Here is a 20,360-nt window from a genome sequence, read left to right on the forward strand (position 1 = left end):
CTCCATTGCCGATAATTTTTATTTAGAATTTAAGCGGTGGCGGAGTCTGAACCCAAGACCGAGGACATTTTGATTACTAATTAGTGAAAGTACGCCTCTTTTTTACCAGGAAATAGCGTGGTCAGCTTCGTTCCGGTGGAGACAGGATGGGCAGGGGTCGAAACCCGATTCCTCCCTCTCTCCTTCGGTGAACCTCCCTCTATGTTCTTTGTTCTTTTTTTTCTTTTTTTTATAGAAATGTGAATCAGGTTAACAAAACATGTAAGCATAAATACAAAGTATGATACAGACGTCAAAGGGCGAGTGGTTGGGGAGGAAGTGCCGTCCGCAAGAGGTACCATCCAGCTGAGCCGGGGTGACGTAAGCATTGTAGGAGGGCAATTGGAGAAGAAGGTGCGGTAGCGCTGTCGGTGCTCAGTTTCAGTGAGGGCGGTTTGTAAGTAAAGGCCAGAAGTCAAGGCTTGAATTATCACCATTATTGTCTAGGTGATTGTCACTGACCTACACAATCGCATGATTTTTGGTGGCGGGGAACGACTAACCTGAGGACGGATCAAAGTCCACTGGTTGACAGAGTCCGGTGGTTTTACGTAGCAGGTAACGACCTGTCGATCCATTTTCCAGATGTCATTGGTGCAGCACAAGTCAGATGGTGGGCATCGTCGTCCACGGGGTGGCAAACTGTACAAAGTGGAGTGTCGTTTGCGTGAAGACGTTGATTTGTGGCGTATTTTCCACATGCGGAATGGTACTGTGTTGCGCGTACTTTGGGGGGAAGGAAACGTTGGTGGACATGTCGCCAAACCGTAGGCCACCGCGTCGATGGATGTTTGAGTTCGACGTTATTGCAGGAAATGTAACAAACCAGTTGGGTGGAGAAATCTTTGGTTCGAGGAAGATGGGTACTCGCTAACTGAGTGTGAGAACTAAAGTCAACGATGAATTCAGATATGTGCGCCAGATGGTGCGTGATGTGGCCTACTGGCACCGCCGGGCATGTGGTCGTGGGCGTAAGAACGTCCAGCAAGCTGCGTGTAACGAAGGCGCCCCGTTTCAATGCTTGTGCATGGTGGCCATGTACAAAGAAGCCGCTCGGAGCCGCACATTGGCAAGGCCAAGGGGAGGGTGAGTGTTTCGTAACGGACCTTAAAGAACATACCAGCCGTAAGAAAGTATCCGAACGTGGCGTGGAGGCTGAGTCTAATAGGTTGCCAGTGGGGATACCTGTGCCATGTTGACTGAGGTGCTCACCAGGTTGTAATGCATCGAGTTGGTGGAGATTTTGTCCTACTGCCGTGAGAATGATTTGGAGAGGACGCCGAAAATTGATGGCAGTGGAGTTGCGCACGGTAGAGGTGAAAATTATACCAAGGTATCTGGAGCGGTACTACCTCGTCGTGTGAGAGGTCGCGTCCAATGGGCATCACCGAGGATTTAGCCACTTTCATAGTATTATCCGAAGCAGTTCCGTACGTTGATATCAAATCGAGTACCACCTGTGTTTCGATCCGCGAGCGGACTAAGAGGAGGACGTCGTCCGCGTATGCACGGCAACGAAAAATATGCTGTCGGAAAGCGAGACCAGAAAGGTGGCTCGTCAGGCTTCCGGAAACAAAACGACAGTCAATGAAGTGGTGCCAGACCACGTGTCCGAAGAAAAGGTTCAAAGCCGTGACCATCAGCCCGTAAAGTCATGACGACGGCCTTCTGGGACTCTGAAGGGATTATTCTGTTTGATGTCTCCCTCATGGTGCACCGATCAACTCTGAAGTGTATTGTGCTGCCCCCACAGCAAAATGATTTCAGCGTGTCCCTCACCACAGATTTGCAAACGAGCTTCTCTTCCAAGGCCTCACACAAGCCTGCACACCCGAGAGCAGCTCACAAAACTTCATTGGACTGTTCTTCTTCATTCACCCTACAACCCGGATTTCATATCTTCTGACTTCAATCTGCTTGGCCCAATGAAGGATGCACCCCTCGAGAAGCAGTAAGTGGATGACAGGAAGGTTACTGACAAAGCTAGCCGTTGGCTCCGAGGTCGAATAGTAGAGTGATACCATGCGGGCATAAAGGTCCTCCCAGTAAGGTGGCGTAAGGCCGTCGAATTGGACGGACATTATGCTGAAAAATAGTTTGATGATGATGTTTGGTTTATGGGGCACTCAACAGCGCGCCTATCACCGACCGTTCAATTTCCCAAACTTTGCTCAGTCCAGTCTCGCCACTTTCATGGACGATGATGAAAGGAGGAAGACAACACAAACAACCAGCCATCTCGAGGCAGGTGAAAATCCCTGACACCGCCGGGAATCGAACCCGGGACTCCGTGCTCGGGAAGCGAGAACGCGAGCGCGAGACCACCAGCTGCGGACCTGAAAAATAGGATTTTGTAGCCAAAAGAGTAGAGGATAATATGGTGTATTGGAGTACCAACCTGATATAGAAAAATGTGTGTTCCATTATTTATTGAACGCCTGTCGTACAATAGTGAGAAAGGTGAGCTGACCGGTGACCCGTTTGGTTTGTACTTCCCTTGTGATTGACCTGTCAGTCAATGAGGGATACGGTCAACGTGTGGCGGCGTACTTTCGCGCGTAGGCCCCGCCAGCTGAACAACATCACATCCAAGCGTGGCCGACACGGCGGCGACACGACTTTAAAGGGGACAGAGCGTGCGCCACGCGGCGGCCGGGACGTGTCCACGACGGCGCTTCCAGCGTGGCAACTTATCCCAGAGCGGCGTTCCCGACGTGGACGACGCAAAACAATCGTTCAAATGGCTCAGAGCACTATGGGACTTAACTTCTGAGGTTATCAGTCCCCTAGAACTTAGAACTACTTAAACCTAACTAACCTAAGGACATCACACACATCCATGCCCGAGGCAGATTCGGACCTGCGACCGTAGCGGTCGCGCGGTTCCCGACTGTAGCGCCTAGAACAGCTCGGCCACCCCGGCCGGCGGACGACGCAACTCTCGTGTCAGTACAAGAGCTCAAACGAAATGTACTCTTTGTAGGCCGTCTCAGGCAGTTACCCGTGATTGTTGTGGAGAATAGCCGGAAACTACGTCCGGGTATTCATTCCCCTAAACCTAAGGAGAGACAGACGGTGGTAAGACAGGGATGTAGCTCAGGGCGAGTTAATTGACCGGTGCGCTGTGAGGATTAGAAGTGGTGATGGAAAATTCTGGCTTCGTGTCACATGTAAACTTTTTCATATGATCGCCTCGCGGTTCATTCCGACAGCACAACAATACCCAGCAGCAAGGGTTACATATAAGGTTCGTGTCAACCAGACTGGTGAAAGCTGAATTTAGAAACATCTGTCTTCATTTTAATGCCCTTAACAATTTGACATGATAACAGTAGATGGTAAATCTTACACGATTATAATAATGCCATGAAGTTTTACAACAGAGCATAACCGCTTTAATTATAATAACATAGGTTCGGCTTATACCGTAATTATAAGGCACTAACGTAAAAGTAAGATACACGTAGTTCTAGTTTACTACCACATTAACACAATATCTAATAAGTAAAACTGCTAAACAGCCGTGCAATTTGACAAGTTACTTAATTTTGTTTTCACAACCAGTTTCGGCAGTTCTCGGACTGGGCAGGTAAATCGTCCGCTGGCCCAACAGGAGAGGCGTCCTGTGCCGGCGCATAGGTATTGTAGGCACTGCGTAGCACCTCGTACATTCCACTAAGGCGTAAGGAGCCAGACGTGCGGCTCATTCCCTCTTCCACCTTTCGTCCCGAGACAAGTGAATCCACCATTGTTCGCCACTCACTCTCGAATGAGAACAAGCCAATCAAATGTAGGGTATGGGAAGACTTAGCGACACCTAGATCGCCAGGGGATTCCAACAATATCAGAGGTGTCTCAGGTCTCGTCACTGGCACCCCGATGTCGCTTCTGATTTGTGCAGTAGCCACAAGCCTATCGGCTGTGACCATCACAACTTCCAGACTGTGGCAAAACAATGCCTCCTTAACATTCTTTCTTGTAGGAGTGCTAGTCTTGCAAGGTTCGCAAGAGAGCTTCTGTGAATTAAACTTCGTGGCAGATTAAAACTGTGTGCAGGACCGAGACTCGAACTCTGCCTTCCGCGGGCAACTGCTCTACCAACTGTGCTACCCAAGAACGACTCACGCCCCGTCCTCACAGCTTTAGTTCTGCCAGTACATCTTCTCCTACCTTCCAAACTTTACAGAAGCTCTCCTGCGAACCTCGCAGAACTAGCACTCCCGAAAGAAAGGATATTGTGGAGACATGGCTTAGCCACAGCTTCGGGGATGTTTCCAGAATGAGATTTTCACTCTGCAGCGGAGTGTGCGCTGATATGAAACTTCCTAGCAGATTAAAACTGTGTGCAGGACCGAGACTCGAACTCGGGACCTTTGCCTTTCGCGGGCAAGTGCTCTGCCAAATTTCATATCAGCGCACACTCCGCTGCAGAGTGAAAATATCATTCTGGAAACATCCTCGAGGCTGTGGCCAAGCCATGTCTCTGCAATATCCTTTCCTTTAGGGGTGCTAGTTCTGCAACGTTCGCAGGAGAGCTTCTGTAAAGTCTGGAAGGTAGGAGACGAGGTACTGGCAGAAGTAAAGCTGTGCGTACGGGACGTGAGTCGTGCTTGGGTAGCTCAGATGGTTGAGAACTTGCCTGCGAAAGGCAAAGATCCCGAGTTCGAGTCTCGGTCATGCACACAGATTTAATCTGCCAGAAAGTTTCATATCAGCGCACACTGCGCTGCAGAGTGAAAATCTCATTCTGGAAGCTTCTGTGAAGTTAGGAAGATACGAAACGCGGTACTGCAGGAAGTAAAGCTGTGAGGATGGGTCGTGCTTTTGTAGCTCAGTTGGTAGAGCACTTGTCCGGAAAGGCAAAGGTTCCGATTTCGAGCCTCGACACGTCACACAGTTTTAATGTCAGGAAGTGTCGTATCAGCACACACTCCTCGCAGAGTGAAAATTTCATCCTGGTAACTTCCACAGGCCAGTTCTCCTTGTGTCTGCTCATAAATGCACAGTCCCGAACCATATCTTACTCTCAAAAACAGCCAGTATCGCAATCAGGAGTAAATTATAAAACACTAAATGACCCTGCAAAACAGAGAATCACCTTGCTGTGGCCCTACTGACAAGGGAACCCCCCTCAGATTTAGTTATAAGTTGGCACAGTGGATAGGCCTTAAAAAACTGAACACAGATCAATTGAGAGAACAGGAAGAAGTTGTGTGGAACTGTGAAAAAATAAGCAAAATATACAAACTGAGTAGTTCATGGGAACATATGCAACATCAAGGACAATATGATCGCAGGAGCGCCATGGTCTCGTGGTAACGTGAGCAGCTGCGGAACGAAAGGTCCTTGGTTCATATTTTCCATTGAGTGAAAATTTTTATTTTTTATTATCAGTTTATGTGACAAACTCTTATGTTTTCATCACTTTTTTGGGAGTGATTATCACATCCACAAGAAAACCTAAATCGGGCAAGGTAGAAGAATCGCCAAGTGTACAAGTTAGGTGGGTCGACAACATATTCCTGTCATGTGGTGCACATGCCGTCACCAGTGTCGTATAGAATATATCAGATGTGTTTTCCTGTGGAGGAATCGGTTGACCTATGACCTTGCGATCAAATGTTTTCGGTTCCCATTGGAGAGGCACGTCCTTTCGTCTACTAATCGCACGGTTTTGCGATGCGGTCGCAAAACACAGACACTAAACTTATTACAGTGAACAGAGACGTCAATGAACGAACGGACAGATAATAACTATGCAAAAATAAAGTAAAATTTTCACTCCAGGGAAGACTCGAACCAAGGACCTCTCGTTCTGCAGCTGCTCACGCTACCACGGGACCACGGCGCTCCTGAGCTCACATTGTGCATGATGTTGCCTATGTGGCCCATGGACTACTCAGTTTGTATATTTTGCTTATTGTTTCACAGTTCCACACAACTTCTTCCTGTTTTCTCAATTGATCTGTGTTCAGTTTATCAAGGCCTATCCACTGTGCCAACTTATAACTAAATCTGAGGGGGGTGCGATGGGGAGGTTCCCTTGTGAGATTGGAATGTATGCAAAATATACTCACGTTCAGAAGAAACACAACACCTTGAACAACTAGAGACACGACGATCATGTTCACAGGACATGTACATTAGTATGTTCTGCAGATATGATTAACACTTCAGTCAGCTCGGTTCAGCTTGTGCCCTGCTGCCTCGTAAGAGGGTCCGCCACGTGGCCTGATAACTTGTTCCACGCGGGATGGCATCGACGCGTATAAGGCGCTGTGGTACAGCCATCCATATTGCGTTCACATGGTTGCAGTGTTCATCTGTGGTGGTTGCCACTGAGTCACAGCGCTACACTCGCTGTTTCACCACATCCCACACCATATCGGTGTGGGCCAAGGAAAAAGGCTCGCATTCTGTGACACCAAGAAGGTTCGTGCAGTAACATGTGCTCGTGCATTGTTGTGCTGAGAAATACGGCTGGGGTGTTCGGCAGAAACAATATGGCTACGAGTCGCAGGATTTCATTCACTAAGGTCACACTGGTCACAGTGCCATGGACACCAGGATTTTAGCTGCAGCTATATGTCTTGTGCGAATGTATTCTTGTGCGAATGATGTCACTGTCATGCCGTCCCCCTTGTCTGCGGCGAACCAAAATATGGTCATCACTTTCAAACAAACAAAACCTGGATTCTTCCCAAAATACTATCTGATGCCATTCGTGGGCCAAATGATGTCATTCAGTACGCCATTGCCGTCTAGAATGTTTCTGCACATTCTTCAAAGATAGGCGGAGAAGTGGACGACGCGCACGTAACCCATGCCGTACCAAACGGCGACGGTTTGTCATCCCTGATAGTGTGCGATGTGTTACACTGTTCTACTGGAGGACGAAGATTTATACTGCAATACCGTTAGGATGAGGTGTCTTCCTTCTTTCGAGTGGTGTGGGTGGTGCGACCTGACCCATCTCGTCATATTCGTTGCGCTGCCGAAACTCTTCGTCCCACTCGAGCGGCAATTTTCCGGATGAATGCACCAAATTTTCACATGCCAATAATGCTCCCGCTTTCAGACTCACTAATTTGACGGTACGGGTTGCGCATACGACATCGAGGCTTCCTGCACGTCTGTTCAAGTCTCACTGACCCATTACCTTCACTTTATAGCAACAGCGAGAGCCGCAGGTGCCTTTTACAGCTAGGTGGTGGTGCGCCGCGGTAGCAAGTTGATCTTGAACCCGCAAGCCGACATCAATCAAATGCTAATCATTTCTTAAGAACATACTACTGTACATGTCCTGTGAGTATGAACATCCTATCTCTAGTCGTTCAAGGTGTTCTGTTTTTTCTGAACATGGGGGAATAACAGGAAGAATAAACAAACACAAATATCTGCTCTTCAGATTTCTCACTATAGCCCGAGACAGCAAGATCCACAAATTCCTGAAAAAAAAAAAAAATCTACTGAAAACGAATGTATCAACAGTTACTTTTTAGTAAAAATTCTGCTTACACAAAAGCTACTGCAGGAAATAAGTATGTGATCTGTAAAACACTGCTCTAAACTATATGTAGGGTATTGACTCTAGATTTTAATGTAGTCACGTGACCTGCGAAGTGGCGCTACAAGTATCGGAAAAATTACATGACGAAGCCTCCACAAACAAGGATATGCTCAAGATTGAATGCAAAAACAAAAGCATGCAGTACCTGGTAAAAACTGGTATACAGAGATGGCGCAGTGGTTAGCACACTGGACTCTCATTCGGGAGGACGACGGTTCAATCCCGCGTCCGGCCATCCTGATTTCGGTTTTCCGTGATTTGTCTAAATCGCTCCAGGCAAATGCCGGGATGGCTCCTTTGAAAGGGCACGGCCGACACCCATCCCCGTCCTTCCCTAATCCGATGAGACCGATGACGTCGTTGTCTGGTCTTCTCCCCCAAGAACAACCCAACCCAACTAGTCTACACAGTGAAATTCATAGGTACAGCTCATTTCTTCACAGAAGTACACGAAAAAAAAAAACCGGAAACTAATCTAAATAACTGTCTATCAGCCAACTGCTAAAGCTGCTACACACGTCTTCTCAGCTCGGCGTCTGCCGCTGGGGTTCAGCAGATCAGTCCGTTTCAGAAACGGGGTTGGCCACAACCATAGCCTCAAAGATGCAGCTTTATTACAGAGTACGTTGGCATGCTGATGAAATCATAGTCTCAAAATGGTTCAAATGGCTCTGAGCACCATGGGACTTAACTTCTGAGGTCATCTGTCCCCTGGAACTTATAACTAATTAAACCTAACTAACCTAAGGACATCACACACATCCATGCCCGAGGCAGGATTCGGACCTGCAACCGTAGCGGTCGCGCGGTTCCAGACAGTAGCGCCTAGAACCGCTCGGCCACCACGGTCGGCCAATCATTGTCTCCCGAACTGGGCCTGCACTGCACACAGTGTACAGTCCTGTGCAATGTGCTCATTACCTTCCGCATTCTAGCGTTCTCTTAAGCACAATATGAGACCACTCGCTAATGACGAAAGAAACACATACTGCAGCGCCATCTGCTGCGTGCTTCACTGTTGGCAGTACACGTGATTCTCCAGGCATTCGCTGAACTCAAACCCGTTCATAGGATTGCCACAGGATATACCGTGTTTCATCTGTCACAATAACTTGTTTCCATTCTTCTATTAACCACTGACGTCACTTTTTAAACCACCGCATGCTTCGCTTAGCAGTGCCTACACAAATGTTTGGCTTTGAGAAGCTGCGCAACCATTGTACTCGATTCTCTTTAACTTCCTACGCACATTGTGCTATCTGGACTTCTGTGGACATTTTGGAACTCATGACTGATTCCTTCTTCTCATTTTATGTAGCTTTTGACAACCAATCTCGCAATGGTTGACGATTCGTGTTCGTCAGTGCTTCCTGTTCATGGCATACCGTAGATGTGGTTGTTACATCGTGTTTTCACTTCACAATCACATCACCAACAATCGATTGAGTCAGGTTGAGAAGGGTAGAAATTTCTCGATGTTACTCACGTGACATACAGTGACTAGTCCACATCCGGAGTCACTAAGCTCTCTCAGCGATCTCTTCCGCTGTTACAATATTCCTTGCCTCCTTTTATACCAACGGGCCCGCTGATGTGTTGGCAGAAGAGCCAACACCGTGTAGCTAGAGGAGGCCGAAATGCACGCGTTTAAGCTCACGCAAACTGGCGTGAGGTCTGGAACAGGACAATGTAATTAATATAGCCAATAAGGTACGTTGTTGCTGGAATACTTAACTTTAATCCATAATTGGTGTACATCGCTCTTGACGGTACATGTTTTACAATCTCAATATTAACTGGTAATGGCGCCTTGCTAGGTCGTAGCAAATGATGTAGCTGAAGGCTATGCTAACTATCGTCTCGGCAAATGAGAGCGTATTTGTCAGTGAACCGTTCCTAGCAACGTCGGTTGTACAACTGGGGCGAGTGCTAGGACGTCTCTCTAGACCTGCCGTGTGGCGGCGCTCGGTCTGCAATCACTGACAGTGGCGACACGCGGGTCCGACGTATACTACCGGACCGCGGCCGATTTAAAGGCTACCACCTAGCAAGTGTGATGTCTGGCGGTGACACCACATTCCTCCCCCGCAAATCGGCGTACGGTTGTGTTATAAGGCTTCCGCCCGCCGTGGGGAGGACCCCATGTTGACGTATGCGACGAGGTGGGGAGCCTAACAACAGGCGAGGCTGTGCCACCCGCACCCGGCCATTCGGTCCGAGAGGAGCTAGGAAACGCCTGAAAACCTAGTCCAGGGTGCACGCCAACATGCGGTGTATGCGCCCGTAAAGAGACAGGAGGGGCCGTAGGGTCGACATCCATCGCGTCGGGGCACCCGACGGGCGAAGACGACAACTGGTCCGGAGCGGGCAAGAGTTCCATGTCGGAGGACAGCTGGTCACGGGAAGCGATCGGCGGCGCGTGACCCAGGGAGGCGCTTGGCGGCTGCAGCGAAGCGTCCACTGCGGGCGTCGCCGGCGGAGAACGGGCGGCGGCGCGTCGCCATGGGGCAAAATGGAAGGCAGCGTCGGTAACACCTGGGGATGAGGCGAGCCAGTAGATGGGTACCCAGGGCGCCGACCGGACGGCACCGTCGCTGAAAGCAGACGGGGAGCCGCAGAACCCGTGCGACGACAGAGGCGCAGCTGATTGAGATGCCGACGCACCTCACCAGAGGCCCCCAAAACCAGATACATAGCGCGGCCGAGGCAGCGAAGAATGCGCCCTGCGAGCCAACGCCGTGAACCTCGATAGTGGCGATAGTATACAACGTCTCCTGGAGCAAAAGCAGGCGTCTGCCGCTGCACAGGAACCTGATGCGGCGGACGTAACAAAGACATCAAGGTTCGAGGAGGACGACCGTGGAGCAACTCAGCCGGCGAGCGACCATCTCGGGGCTGAGAGCGATACGAGGACAAGAAGACAACAACGCGTCCTCCCGAGAATGCGACTCTTTCAGCTTCAACATCTGTGACTGGAAAGTCCGGACCATTCGTTCAGCGGCGCCGTTTGACTGAGGCGAAAACGGCGCGGATGTCAGATGTTGAATACCATTGGTCTTGCAGAATAACTGAAATTCTGCGGACATGAATTGTGGGCCATTGTCGGAAACAATAGTCTGTGGCAGACCTTCAATACAAAAGATAGCGGTTAACGCTTGGATGGTGGCAGATGACGTCGTGGAAGACATCCGGACCACAAAAGGAAAATTACTGAATGAATCTACTACAACCAACCATCGAGCATTCCAGAATGGACCAGCAAAATCGATGTGTAAGCGTTGCCAAGGGGTAGTGGCTTTCGGCCATGCAAAGAATTTCCGCGGTGGTGCGGATTGTTGTTCGGCACACGCCATGCAAGAAGAGCACATATTCGCAATCGCAGCATCGATTCCGAACCAAGTACAGTGTTGACGAGCAAGTTGTTTCGTTCGCACTATACCACAATGTCCTTGGTGGAGAAGCCGTAAGTCAGAGGACTGTAAAGAACGTGGGACCACGACCCTGGACTGATCATTATCAGAACGCAACAGCAAAACACCACGTCGTACAAACAGTCTCTCCTTGTGAGCAAAAAATCGGCGAACCAACGGATCCTCGATCCGTGACTTGGACAAGGGCCATTGCTTAGCAACAAAACGCAAAACGGTAGCAAGGACAGGGTCAGCAGCTGTGGCTGTAGCCACACGACGAAAATCAATCGGAAACGATTAGACCACGTCATCGGTTTCCCAGTCAATGAACATTCAAGCAAGTTCGGAAGAATCGAACACTCTATCCTCAGCAACAGGCAAACGGGACAACGCATCGGCGTTTCCGTGCTTAGCAGTGGACCGATACAAGATCTCGTAGCGGTACTGCGAGAGGAAAATAGACCAGCGAATGAATTTCTGCGCTGTACGTGGAGGTACAGGCTTGTTCGGATGAAAAAGCGACGTCAAGGGTTTGTGGTCTGTGATTATGGTAAAGTGACGACCATACAAGAAATCATGAAACTTAGTAACACCAAATACGAGAGCCAAAGCTTCTTTCTCTATCTGTGAATAATTTCTTTGCGCAGACGAGAGCAATTTGGACGCAAAGGCAATAGGGCGATCATGCGATCCATCTTTGTGCCCAAGCACAGCACCGACCCCGAAATCCGATGCATCTACCATCAACATAAGGGGTTTCTGGGGATCGAATGGCGTAAGGCAGGAAGTGGAAAGCAACGCTGATTTCAACTGGGGAAAGGCGCGTTCGCATTCCGTCGTCCAGACGAACGGAACACCTTTACGGCGTAAGCGATGAAGCGGAGCTGAAAGGGAAGAGGCGTGGCGCACATATCTGTTACAGTAATTGATTTTTCCCAGCACACTCTGTAGCTGCTTCAAATTCTGCGGCGAAGGCAAGTCTTGTATGGCACGGAGGTGCTCGGGACTGGGATGTATGCCTTGGGCATTGATTACATGTCCCAGATAGGGTAAGTCACGAGCAAAAAACACACATTTGTCCTTCCGCAAGCGAAGACTATTTTGTCGCAAGACCTGAAATAATGTTCTGAGATTGGCTAAATGTTCTTCTTCTGTCTTTCCGGAGATCACAATATCGTCCAGATAGTTTGTTGCAGTAGGGACCGACGCACAAACAGTTTGCAGATATTGCTGAAACAATGCAGGGGCGGAGGCACACCCGAATGGCAGTCTTTTGAATCGATACAAACCAAGATGCGTGTTAACCACCAAAACGCGCTGGGAGTCGTCGTCCACCGGTATTTGCAAGTACGCATCTGCTAGGTCCAACTTCGAAAAATATTTACCCGGGCACAGTTTGTCAAAAAGATCTTCCAGGCGGGGTAAAGGATAAGTTGCAATCACTAGTTGTGGATTCACTGTAGCTTTGAAGTCCACACAAAGTCTCAATTTGCCGGAAGGATTTGGCAAAATTACTAAGGGTGATGCCCAGAGAGAAGCCTGCACACGTTCAATTACACCTTGTGATTCCAAATCATGTAATGTTCTTGCGACCTCATCACGCAATGCGTGGGGAACATTGCGCGCTCTGAAAAATTTCGGTTGCGCGTTTACTTTCAGTTCCAAATGTGCTGTATAGTTCTTAGCGCAACCACGGCCCAGTGCAAAAATGTCTGCAAATTCTTCACGTAGACAAGAAACACTGTCTGAAGGCACAGTCTGGTTCACTGATAGGACCTGATTGACTATAGACAAGTTAAACAACTGAAATAAATCTAAACCAAACAAGCTCACTGCAGAAGAAGAACGAAGAACGTAAAATGACACAAGTTATGTTTGTCCCTTGTATGTTGCAATAAGACTGCACTGTCCTAACACAGGGATAGCTTGTCCTGAATAACTATTTAGCGTAACATTTGCAGCACGCAACGGAGGTGTGCCCAGTTGTTTGTACGTGTCTTTATTGATCAGTGAAACTGCAGCTCCGGTATCGAGCGGGAATGGTATCAAGTTGCCCTTTATGACCAAATCTACAAAACGTTTATTGTCCTGCTGACGACAAGAGCGACTGTCCCGTGCAACGTGAACTGACACTGGCACAGAAGCACTTGCGACGTGACGGGATTTCCGTCGATGTCGATGCACACTATTTGTGGGATGAACACAGTCACTGTTAGAGAGAGGGACACTGGGCGGAGTGGAATGAACTGCATGAATTTCCATGGGCAAAGGTTCACGAGCCTGAGTATTCTTGGTTCGATTCCGATTCCGGCGTGAAGCAAAGGGCCTGGAATGGTTGTGAGTGTCCGATCTAAGCTTTTTCTGGCAAACACTCTGAACATGTCCTTTTTTATTACAGAAAAAGCAAATAGCTTGGCGTGACGGGCAATTGTCAAGCGAATGTCTAGTAGCACACCGCGGGCATGATTTTAGCACTGCATTTGCTTGCTTGCGCGGCACACGTAGCGGATAGCTTGGCGGCAACTGCGCGGACAGGCGCGAGGGCTGTTTACTGTTCCGTGCAGCTCGCCCAGCGGGCCGGTGAATGTGACACACGGCCGGCGAAGTTTCAAATGATTCCTGAGCAAAGTCAAGTGTGTCTTGCCTATCCAATATGTCCATCACTTGTTGAAGGGAGGGATTGACTAGTTTCAAAATTTGTTCCCTTATACGAACGTCAGAAACGTTCTGTGCAATTGCATCACGTACCATAGTATCTGAATAAAGGATTCCACATTCACACTCAAAAGCACAATCCCTAGTAAGGCCTTGCAAGGTTGCAACCCACTCCCGATTAGTTTGACCGGCTGTACGTTTTGTACGAAAGAAGGTATACCTTTTTGCAACTACATTGACTGATTATTGAGGACAGAGTTGCTACGTCGCGTCGGGGAAACAATTTCACTATCACACGGTAAGTGGACACGCCGACACAAGAAAGCAGAAAAGGCTGCCGCTCAGTCCCTTGAATTCTGTAGGCGGCGAGATGGAATCCAAATTGGCGTGACCACTCCGTCCAGCTTTCCAGTGCCACATCAAAAGGACGAAAAGGTGGTGCAACAGCGATTTGTGGCTGCGGTAGCGGTGGAGCGGCGGCGGCCGCATCGTTTTGCATTGCACGTTGACCCTGGACGAGCTGTCCAAGGGCATCCAATAAGGCCTGCGTCTGCTGATTCTGCAAGCGATAAAATTCGGACAGTACATCTGGAGATTGTGGCGAAGCCATGACACAAGTAAATTACGGTAATATAGTTAGGAACGAAAAATCCTCGTCGCCATGTGATGTGTTGGCAGAAGAGCCAACACAGTGTAGCTAGAGGAGGCCGAAATGCACGCGTTTAAGCTCACGCAAACTGGCGTGAGGTCTGGAACAGGACAATGTAATTAATATAGCCAATAAGGTACGTTGTTGCTGGAATACTTAACTTTAATCCATAATTGGTGTACATCGCTCTTGACGGTACATGTTTTACAATCTCAATATTAACTGGTAATGGCCCCTTGCTAGGTCGTAGCAAATGACGTAGCTGAAGGCTATGCTAACTATCGTCTCGGCAAATGAGAGCGTATTTGTCAGTGAACCATTCCTAGCAACGTCGGCTGTACAACTGGGGCGAGTGCTAGGACGTCTCTCTAGACCTGCCGTGTGGCGGCGCTCGGTCTGCAATCACTGACAGTGGCGACACGCGGGTCCGACGTATACTACCGGACCGCGGCCGATTTAAAGGCTACCACCTAGCAAGGTGTGTCTGGCGGTGACACCACACCCACCTCTCGTGACATCTAGTGGTCAGTAGGTGTATCGTATCCCACATTATTTCCCGTATAACATCCTCTTTAATGTATCACAGTATCTGCATAGAATTGTCAGGAGTACCAATCATGTCATTGTCGTAATGAAGAGAATGTACATCACGTCACAACATTGTGTCATAAATCTGCAATATCTTTGCTTTAATGTTAACATTGTAAATTATATAATGAAATGAGTGAAGACTCGCAATATCGTCACTTCACTGCCAGCCCTCCCTCCCCCCCCCCCCCCCCCACACCCCCGCAAATAGGGTTCACCAACTATATGTATACTAACTGAAAAAAAATCAGCAACCAGGTGCACAAAAAAAAATATTTTCTTACTAGTAGCAGGCACCCAATGCCCTTCTTCAGAAGAATATAATAATCGCATTATTAGGGAGAGTCAAAGGTAAGCAAGTGTATAAAGCATATTATAGATGTCGTGGGGATCATATTGCATGTTCAAATACAGGGTGATGATTATTGACACGGTTGGCCGCGGGGTATGATGGGAACTAGTATGCGCCTATGGTTTGGTTTAGTGACGAAGCTCACTTTCATTTGGATAGGTTCGTCAATAGGTGAATTTGGCGCATTTGAAGGACTCTTTACCCCCAACCGGTAACTGTGTGGTGTGCAGTGTCCAGTCGCGGAATAATTGGTGCGATATTCCTTGATGGCACGGTGACTACCGAATGGTAGGTTAACGTTTTAGAAGATGATGTCATCCCCATTGTTCAAAATGACCTTGATTTCGACAAGGTGTGGTTCATGCGAGACGGAGCAATAGAGTGTTTGATGTCTACTTTGGGGATCGTATTTTGCTTCAGGGTACCGAGAGGTCACTGGCGTGGGCCTCGAATGGCTGCCATATTCTCCGGATCTGAACACATGTGATGCCGTTTTGTGTGGCTTTATTAAAGACAAGATCTACACAATAACCGCAAAACCATTGCTGACCTCAAAAGAGCCATTCAGGAAGTCATCGACAGCTTCGACGTTCCGACACTTCAGCGGGTCATGCAGAATTTCGCTATTCGTCCGCGACACGTGATCGGAAATGATGGCAGGCATATCGAAGATGTCATAACCTAAATCCGAATATCTGTTGGGCTGGGTTGTTTCAGGAAAGGAGACCAGACAGCTAGGTCATAGGTCTAATCAGATTAGGGAAGGACGGGGAAGGAAGTCGGCCGTGCCCTTTCAAAGGAACCATCCCGGCAATTGCCTGGAGCGATTTAGGGAAACCACGGAAAACCTAAATCAGGATGGCCGGACGCGGGATTGAACCGTCGTCCTCCCGAATATCTGTAATGACATTTACATGTTGAATAAAGTGTGTGCACGCCGTAGTTTGTAACTAATTTACGTTCTTATTCATATGCTTTAATGTCACCCTGCAGAATGGCATATGCACTGTGCTCCACATGACTACCCCTCCTTGCACCATTTCATCACGATCAAAGGTTTTCTTTAAGTTCTGGAACCAGATGAATGTCAAATGAGCCAAATCGGGTCTGTTAGGAGAATGATCGATGACAGTGAACCCAAGATGTCCGATTGTTGCAGATGCCGTACGCTCGTGTGTAGTCTTGAATTGTCTTGATGAAGGAGAGAGTGCTCCATGTGAGGATGACCTCTTTGAATCTGAACTAGATTACAGCACGTTCACACGCACCGACGTACTTACGTTGCACGCCAAAAGAGAGTGCTCCATGTGAGGATGACCTCTTTGAATTCTGAACTAGATTACAGCACGTTCACACGCACCGCCGTACTTACGTTATACGCCGCCATGACCGAGCGAGGTGGCGCAGTGGATAGCACACTGGACTCGCATTCGTGAGGACGACGGTTCAATCCCGTCTCCAGCCATCCTGATTTAGGTTTTCCGTGATTTCCCTAAATCGTTTGAGGCAAATGTCGGGATGGTTCCTTTGAAAGGGCACGGCCGATTTCCTTCCCCGTCCTTGCCTAACCCGAGCTTGCGCTCCGTCTCTAATGACCTCGTTGTCGACGGGACGTTACACAACACTAACCTAACCTAACCTAAAGCCGCCATGGTACACGCTACAATTCGGAGCCCTCTAGCGGCGGAGGACTGTCAATATGTAGCACTCCGTCTTCAGGCCACGAGTGGCCTACCGGACCATCCGACCGCCGTGTCGTCCTCAGAGGAGGATGCGGATAGGAGGGGCATGGGGTCAGCACACCGCTCTGCCGGCCGTTATGATGGTATTCTTGACCGAAGCCGCTACTATTCGGTCGAGTAGCTCCTCAATTGGCATCACGAGGCTGAGTGCACCCCGAAAAATGGCAACAGCGCATGGTGGCATGATGATCACCCATCCAAGTGCCGGCCACGCCCAACAGCGCTTAACTTCGGTGATCTCACGGGAACCGGTGTATACACTGCGGAAAGGCCGTTCCGTAAATATGTGGACGTGGTGAATAAAGATGTAGAACATTAATAACGTTAATAACGCTTTAAGAGTTTTCATATAAAAAATTAGGAAGCGTTACTTTTCAGCGCGCCATCCTGTATAAAGAGCCGAAACGATTTTAGTCTACAAAGGCAATCACATGGTGTCAAATGAATCAACATTGAACGCATGTACGGGTAGTGACGTATTACCGCAGGCGTTATGTTTTGGTGGCAGTGGTGGAGTAATAGCGTAAACAGCCCCAATGTGGCCTTGTGTTCCTTTTGTAGATGTTCTGAAACATGAGTAGCTGAGGAAAACAGCACATTTTGTGTCTCTTACAGCACTGCACACAGCTGCAGTCGAATGACTCGGCATAGGCTTTTAAGACAATCATGTGACAGCGGAAATTTTTTATATCCTAAAATTCTGAATATGTTAGGACAAAAAATTGTTACCTTCAATTACGGTAAAACTGCCTTTGGCTGGAGAAATTTTAACGAACTGGGAGAATCAGGGTCCTGAACAATATTATGCCACCTTAACGAATCTGGTCTCCTTTTGACGGTTCTTTCTACAGTCTTCTCGATTATCCTTGCCGCACCGATCAAGGTGGGCACATCGGTTAGCACATTGAACCCGCCTCCGGGAAGACGACGATTCAAATCCGCGTCCGGCCATCCAGATTTAGGTATTCCGTGATTTCCCTAAATCACTCCAGCAAATATCCTTTATAAGGCATGACTGATTTTCTTCCTCACTTTCGTAACAATCCAAGTTTGTGCTCCAACTAATTACCTCGACGTCGACGGGACGTTAAACCCTAATCTTCTTTCCTCCTTTTCTGTAGATCCTTCTAAAATAGTCATCTTTAGACGCAGGAGAAAGTTAACATCGCAGATAAACATTAATCCCTAGCTCGCCCGTCTGAAAGAGGAAGTAACGTGTCATTGAAATTACTGACTCTGCGCATGCTGCACTGTAGTCAAAGTTCGTAATAGTCAATGTGAAACTTCGTGACGATTTGTCATAGGCACTAGGCTGTACTACCAGAACAGTGAGTGTCAGGACGTAGCAACGGATCTGGCAGCCCGTCGTTCAGTTGCGCCTCACTGCCTCACGGCGTACAGATCAATACGGGCTTCCCGTTTCCGGATGTGTCCGCACAGGTGGAACGCATGCCTGGCCGCCAGCGTCGGGTCGCTCTCGCACTGTTCGAGGGAAGGTATTACAAAGAAAGAAGGCTGAAATACGAATTTACTCTCTTGATAGCACTGTCCCTTTGCTAACGAACAATAAAATTTTATTAGAATTATTATTTTCGTAATATTGGTATAATCTGTAACAAACTAAATATACACAAGTAATTTCGACAAAAAGTGCTTTACAGTATTTTTGTTCTGCGTGGTTTCACCTTGAAACCACAGGAAAACTAGGGACTGTTCATTTTTATTTTGTTATTTTTATTTTTTTATTTTTTAGCTTTTACTCTGTAAAACAGCTACTACTACAAATCTGGAGTCCAATTCTTCATGTCTGTCACGTATGCTTCGTATGATGTGGCACTAATTTCGTTAAAGATTATGATGGTACTGGATACTACCACATCAGGACAATGATCATGACGCAGTACCACAGTTTTCATTTTCATTGTCACTGTCAGAGGTTACTGAATTTTGATCACGTGGTAATTCGTATAGTAGCTGATGAGATCAGCACCACAGGATTGCGTTCTATAGGACCATCGGCGAGTAGAGGACATGACTCAACTCTTACCAAACGGCGGTTATAGACTGAAACTGGACATCATTACCCCGTTTAGAATGAAAGCTGACACATAGCAATAACTTGCACCACGTAAAACGCAATTTTAAAAACAAATCAACACTTAACAGCAACAAAAACTGAAGTTATCTGGACTGTACACTCTCACACAAGAGGATAGCGGAAGACTCAAGAAGGTACAGCCAGGAAAATCGGAAATTGTGTGGTCTTCAACATGCAGTACCAAAGGTAACTGCTAGCGATCTGCAGCTACAGGTGAGCGTCATGGTTCATTTAGGAAATTCATGTTGTCATTCTTTATGTTATCATAGATTTGAGTTTCTAATAATGTATTGAGTAGAGTATCTTTTTGTTCTCGGTGTAGAATTTTTCAATCGGATTAGAAGCAATTCGTAGTTGAAATTAATTATAAAACAATGAGGGTCAGAAAGGCACGTTTATTACAAGGTGACCGGTTTCGATCATCACATGATTAGCTTCAGACCTTGAAAACCATATTTCTGGACAATGGCTGTACAAGGAGCAGGAGCCGCTGAATTACATTAGTCAACTGCTGACCTCTGTGTACAGCCATTGTCCGTCAGTATGGTTTTGCAGATCTGAAGATGATCATATGAAGACCGAAACCGGTCACTTTTTATAGGCGTTCCTTTGCTTTCTAGACTGTTTTATAATTAATATCAAATATTCTATTTTGATCATTGACTTTCTCCAGTAATACTTTCACAAATAAGCAATTCGTAGTGTAGCCAGTGGCCATGATGTGATCGCCGTGTGCTTTTTTATCACTCCTTTACCACAGGTAGCGTAGGTAAGGCAGAGATAAATTTTTGGCACAAGAGCATGGCGGGGCAGTTGGCATGACTGCAGCCAGAGCGCAGCTTCTCTCCGCCGCGGCACTAGGAGAAGTCCCCGAGCCCAGCGCCCTGGGTGCCATTTAAGTGTGGGAAGATTATGGGTACTTATTTGACAACCGACTGAGCGGACCTAAAGCCATCCTGGATGTACTGGAACGAGGAAAAGTCGCCGCACCAACCCAGGACCGAACCCGTGACCACCAGGGCCGATGTCTAGTGCTCTTCCCTGTAGAATACCGCAGCCACGGTCATCTGGAAAGTCGACTTAAACGCAGGTGATTTCGCACGGTAACCAGTCGTAAACAAAAAAAATAGTTGTTGACGAACCACCTATGGATTTACGAAATATAGAGAGAAAGAAAAGCTACATTGATGGAAGCACAAAATTTATTTTTTTTGAACTTTAAAAATTTAAGACAGGGTAACGTACATATACATAGCT

Source organism: Schistocerca americana, chromosome 2, assembly GCF_021461395.2.
Source record: "Schistocerca americana isolate TAMUIC-IGC-003095 chromosome 2, iqSchAmer2.1, whole genome shotgun sequence".
NCBI classification, from domain to species: domain Eukaryota; kingdom Metazoa; phylum Arthropoda; class Insecta; order Orthoptera; family Acrididae; genus Schistocerca; species Schistocerca americana.